This window comes from Manacus vitellinus, unplaced genomic scaffold (genome assembly GCF_001715985.3).
Source record: "Manacus vitellinus isolate BGI_N305 unplaced genomic scaffold, ASM171598v3 scaffold_51_pilon, whole genome shotgun sequence".
Lineage (NCBI taxonomy): Eukaryota > Metazoa > Chordata > Aves > Passeriformes > Pipridae > Manacus > Manacus vitellinus.
The window spans coordinates 5008267-5014496 of record NW_021940620.1 but is presented as its reverse complement, the minus strand read 5'-3'; positions in this window follow the sequence as shown (position 1 = coordinate 5014496).

Genomic DNA, 6230 nt, shown 5'->3' with positions numbered 1-6230 from the left:
CGACCGGCGCTGCCCGCTCCGGGGTCACCCATCCCCGACCGGGACGCGCCGCGGCGCCCGCCCGGGTGTCCCCGACGGCGGTGACAGCGTGCTCGCAGGGAGAGAACGGGACGGGAGGATCCTGCTGCGGTCCCCGCGGGGTCTGTGGACGCGGGAAGCCCACACCGTGCTCGTGCCGCGGGTGTCTCGCTGCGAGCAGGGAGAAACCCCAAGGGACCCTCGCGGGAGGGATGTCCCTGCGCGGGGACGCGCCCGGCCAGAGGACAGGCTGGAGGCCAGTCTGGGCTCTGTTTATTTATTTTTTCACGCACAGGGTCATTAATTTGTGAGTGCCGGGCAGCGCGCTGGGGAGGAAGGCACAGGGAGGCAGGGGTCCACACCATGCTGTCCAGCCTGCCTCTCCCAGCTCTGGTCTGCCTGGGAAGTCACCCAAGGCAGATCCCAGTGAACCTCCCGTAACGCTTCTGGTGCAAAAGGCTGTTGGGCAGAGAGTCAAACCCTCGGCCATATCTTGGGCCAGGTGGGTGTGGGGCCACTGCAGAGATGGGGCTGGAACACCCTTCCAGAGAGCAAAGACCGTGGGGCAGGGCAGAGCTGGGTAGGCACTGCCACGGCAGCGGGGACAGAGCACCCCAGCAGCTACTCCCAGAGGAGCTCCTGCTTGCACAAGTAGAGCATTTACAGCCCGAATCAGAGCAAGACCGAGAGAAAGTTAGTGATGGTGGAAGCGTCCAACATGGGAAGATGAATTTTGGGAGCATAAATAGAATTTTCTGTAGCTTCTGCTCAGTGACTCACTGTCACTGGTGGCATTTGCTGCTGTTGTTGAAGTGAGCTCACGGGAGGGTTGCAGGTCTGGCTGCAGAGGTGTGGCACAGACAGCATCACCAGCAGCACCGCTATCAACCTGCTCTGCCCAAAATGCTGCTGATAGCTCTGGTGCTGTGGGGCTGAAGGACCCAGAGGGCTGCTGGAGCTCAGCAGGAGCTCCAGGAGGCCGGACAGAAAGGGACCTGCTGCTGGTAGAGTCACGGCAGGAGCTGCAACTGTTCAAAGCTCTCCTGTTAGCAATTTGTAAAGCATCATGGAGCTGTTTCCCAGGTTCTTTCATCTCCTGGAGGTGCGGGAGCAGTGCCTGGGAGGCTCTGGCCAGCCCAGCTGCGTGCTGTGTGGCCTCGTCAGCGCAGGGCTGTGCAGAGCTTTGAAGCTCTTGGTGCTGCCTGATTAGTGCAGCAACGGAGAGCAATGTGAAGCTCAGCTGGGGAATTGTACCCTTGGAATTTGCTTCCTCTTCTTCCGTTCTACCTGAGATCAATTTGCCAGTGTGTGAAGGACCCACGAATTCCTCATTAGTCATAATCCCAACTGGGTGCAAATGTTTGCTCCCCTTGAAAGTAGGGATGGAGGTGTGAGACTGTTCCACCTGGGAAGGATGAAATATTCATCTCAGCATCATGAAAGGTCTGTTCTGGCACTGCGTCCTTCTCGTTCCTGCACCCCAGTGCCTGATTAAATGGGCCAGCAAGAGCACACATTCCAGCTCCACAGTGCTCCCAGGATGGAGTGGAGCTGGGGAGCTGCCCTGTGCAGGCAGTGAGATGTGGGGAGCAGGCAGAGGTTCAGCCCCATCATCCCAGGGCACTTTGAGGTAACACTTTGTGGATGGTGATGAGAGTGTGTACTCCCTGAGCCAGCATCCTGTGGGCACAGAGCAGTGCCGAGCATCCTGCAGCCAAATAATCCCGCTGGGGACACTGGCTTGCTGCTTCCAAGAGCGTATGCCCTTTGCGTGAGGGAAGGGCCGTGCTTGTGTAGGACCTGAGCTGATTGCATTGGCTGCCGCTGCCTGCCCCCCTCTAGGATCACACAGACCCCCCGGCCGGGCGCTCGGACAGCCCCGCGCTGACCGTGCCAGCAGCAACAGTTGCCTGCGCAGCTGGGATTTGAAGCAGTCGCTTTATTGCAAGTAATAAACATGGGCCGTTTCAGCAACACTCTTTCGTGCAACAGCCAGGAGTGCACAGCAAACCCCGCTCAGGCTCAACCTGGCCGCTGTCAGCGACGAGGCAGAGCCAGGGCCTCCAAGGGGAGGTGGGTGATGGGAGGGATGCAGCCCGTGGTCCCTGGGGGGCTGCCAAGGAGGGGCCAGCCACGGCTCCTGTGCCCTGCTGTCTGCTTAAGGATGATTTCGGGTGAGTGGGCTGCAACTACCACCCTGGGATTTGGCACGGGCACGCGAGCCCACGGCTCAGTGCCTGCACAAACACCCACCAGGGCGTCAGTTGCTGAGCTCAAATTGACGTCTGGGCAGGGGGACACTCCCCCAGCAGCACAATGTGCCCAGCCAGTGCAGATGGGGTGGAGGGGGCTTCCTCCAGCGTGCCCCATTCCACTCTGCTGCTTCTCTCCCATGGGCTTGCTCCAAGTGGGATCACTATCCCCAGGGTTTCTCTTGGCCCCGTGTTGGTGTGGTGTTTTCCAGGGCAGGCGTGGGAAGGGCAGGTGCTCCCAGCCGGCCAGGAGGGAACAGGCTGTTCCCGGCGTCCCAAGGCAGTTCCTGGGGAGGGAAAGGGAGAGCGGGATCCCACGGGAACGGCATCAGGACGGGGCCGTGGCCAGGCAGCAGTTTCTCCAGTGCCGTACGAGGCATCCGCAGCACTCGGGAGGTTGCCTTGCAGAGCAGGAGGGGGCTCTTGGTGGGTCCCCAGGTCTACCCAGCTCAGCAGTTTTGGGGATCAAGGTGAGCCATGGAGACAAAGCCCACCTCACCCACCTTCTCCTCAGCCACTCCAGCTGGCGCAGCAGAGGCATTTCCAAATAAATAGGGTGCCTTTGCATTCAGCCTGCTAGGCTGAAACAGCCAGCTGAAAACATCAGAAAATGGGGGCAAGGCGGGGGGCTCCCTCACTCCCAGTTTGGGGGAACTGTATATTTAAACTAGTGAGGGGGGAAAACTGCAATAAGCCAGAGGTGATGGGGATCCCAAGGGGTCCCGAATGTGTGAGGAGAAGCAGAAATCCCTGCGATGACCGGACCCCTCAGGCTGCGCTGCCCATGGAGGGTGGGGAGCCAGCAGTCGTGGTGGTTTCCGTGTGAGGAATGACTAAACGTCACCAGGCTCTTCCGCTGGGAAAGACGGGCTGAGGCGTTGCGACTGAGGGCTGCAAAATCACAGCTCACCCAGAGAAGGCAGTTCCTGGTGGGTTCCCGTGCTGGGAGGATGTGGAGTGTAGTGGGAGGCTGGTGGCTTGTTGCACACTGCCACACAGCAGTGGAGCTCATCACCATGGGGCCCTGTGGGTGTGAGATGTTTGTCTGGGTCCATGGGCAGTTGTGTATGGAAAAACAGATGAGTTTGCAAGGAAAAAGTCCGCAGGTGGTTAGTTAAAACTGAAAGCCCTCTTTCTCGCTCTGGACTGTGAGCCAGAGGTGTCCATGTTTCTCCTTGACCTGCCCCAGCTACCCCTGCAGCTCCTGCAAATCTCCAGCTGGACAAGGGGCAGCAGGCAGCCAGGTACAAGTCCCACATCAGCTGAGTGCTGTGGGAGGCACTCTGATGTGTGCCAGGGTCTGCTGGGGGGACCAGAGCTGAGCCTTGCCCTGGGCGAGAGCTGGAATTATCTTTTGTCCTTCATTAGGAAAAGAAATACTGCTGCAGCTGCACTGGCATCTAGTGACTGGTTAAATGAATTCCAGGATTTTTATTGCCTCTGGCTATCCCAGACCTTTGTTTCTTGTTTCACGTTGTTAAAAGAGGGGGTTAGCCAGGTCCCAGGGGGGCTTTTTCTCTCTGGTCAGAATAGTTCTGATGTTTTCGGCGTTATTGCCCATCTGTGGTGCCTCATTGTTAGCACAGAACAGTGGAAGCAGAGATGGCGGGTGGTCAAGTCGGCGATGGGGCACAAGCCCTCGAGCCCAGCCTGGCCACTCATCTTGTCGAGGGGCTGCGGGCAAATCGCTCCATCTCTGGGTGCAAGTTCAGCAGAAGGAGAGTGAAAACCCGGCCCCGTGGCAGCCGGTGCAGAGACTCCCACTAAGTTTTATAAGCTGAGGATATTAAGTGGGGAGTCTCGGAGTCTCTCCTGGAGTCGTTTCCCTGCTGAGGTAGCAGAAACAGGTTTCAGCCAGCGATTTGTATTTCACTTCACAAATTCTCCCACGTGTGAGTTGTTTTTCTTGCTGTGTTTCTGCCCCCTCCTTCCAGGACGAGGATCCTTCACGCAGGCTTTGCGGCCAAGCCTGGAGGTGCCATGGAACAAACATCATGTGCTAATGAGGGAGGATTGGTTTAGGGGGTCAGTAAAAAACTGTAAACTGGGAAAACAGAGAGAATGGGATGGTGGGGAAAGGCAAGAGATACTCTGAGCAAGTGTTGTGGTCTCCCCTTATCTAAGCATGTAATAACCAGGCCCCTGCTCCTCCTCCCCTACAGTGAAAAGCAGTGAGGAGCCCAGGGCTGTCCCCAGGAAGGAACATGAGAAAGGGATGAGTGGATTGCAGACGTCCTGGTCCCTGTTACTGATGGGCAGAGCCTTGGTGTGAGCAGAGAAAAAGAGGAGATGAGATTTTACCTGTCTACAGCAGCCAGGCCAGAGCTGCTTACAACTCCTGGGAGAGCCTGGAAAACCCCAGTTCTGTTTCAGAGGGATAAGCAAGAGAATAAGCTCAACTCCACTCCTGGTCTCAGTGCACACAAAGAGGGAAGTGGTTGAGTAGATCACTGATGCTTTGGGGACCTGCTGCCACCATGCAAGGTGTAGCTGCCTATCCAAGTGCAGGTCTGGAGGGGTTAAGCCTTCTCCTGGCCGTGGCTCCAGCTGGATGGGCAAACACCAGCTGGTGCACCTGGTCTACCCACCTCGGTCTGTGGTGCTGGTGACACAGCACCCAGGCACTGTCACACCACGGCCACACTGCCCTGCACAGCGAGGCCGCTTGCCTGGCAGGCTCCAGGGATCAGGGCATCCCCCAGGGAAGGGTTAAGCGAAGAGGAGCACTGCCGATGCCAGGCTGGGTGTCCAGGTTCTCCCTTGGTGGAGGTCAGTGGTGGTTCATGGGAAAGGAAAAATTGGCAGCTGGGCCGGATGTCCCTGCATTTCCCCTCTTCCTGCAGCCGCCTGAACGATGTTCCTTATTTAGCTTTCCTGACGGACAGGAGGAATCTGATGGCGGAAACTGTCACTGCCTGATAACAGCTCAGGGACCCCTTTATGATGGGCGGCATGGCAGGGAACAGGGCAGTGCTCCCCTCTCCAGGAGGGGACAGCCAGGGCTGCCCTTTCCACCGGGTTCCTGGGGTGGCTGTGGGCAGGGCGGGAAGGGCACTCGCAGCCTCTCCCTTTGTGTTGCTTTGTGTACAAACCCCCTCAGTGCTGTTTAATTGGCTTTTTTTTTCCTTTCTTTTTGGTGAGGCATCTGAACTGATGGGGAGGGCCATGGATGGAGAGAGGGGAGGCATGGAGCAAAGCCACCCTGCCAGGGTCTGAGACCAGGTGAGACTTTGTACTCACTGGCAATGAGGACGTGAAGGGCAACCAGGGCTGGGATGTTTCAGCAGGAGCTGGGAGTGATGACCAGTGCCAAGAATTGAGCACACACATCAGTCCTGGGAGCAGCTCCCATACAAGAACCTTCTGCCCAAGCAGATAAACACTGTAAAGGAGATGTTCCTGCATATTTTATTGTCCCTGGCTTTCTCTCTATGGAAGTTGGCATCTTGTTAGTGTCTGAGCCTTTCTCTCGTATGTGCCCATGGTGACCAGCCTCAAAACCACAAAAGGTCCTGAAATACAGCTTGTATGTCACCGTATCCATTGATTTTTATCTTGCATCTGTGGAGGCCACCAGGCTGCTCCCATACCAAAACCAGCATTGTTTCCATGGCAATTAATGTATTTTAAAAGGATGGAATGTACAGTGAGGCTGTATTTTTTCAAGAGCAAGCCTTAAGCAAAGCAGCCCTTTTCACTGGACAGGGCATTGGACTCTGTGGAATGTCCAGGTTGGCATTGCTGTGCTCTGTGTTGGGAAACAGGACATGGTGAGCTGGCTCAGCTGGGCTGGGAGGCACAGGGCACTCAGACCTGTGCAAAGGCAACACCACAGTCTTGCACCCTGAGATCACCAGTCCTCTGCTGCTCAGAGCTCTGTGTTCCCTGGGGTGATTAGAGCTGCACACTCCAAAGTGCATTTCTGATGATTTTGGCTTTAGCTGAGCAATTTTAAAAATC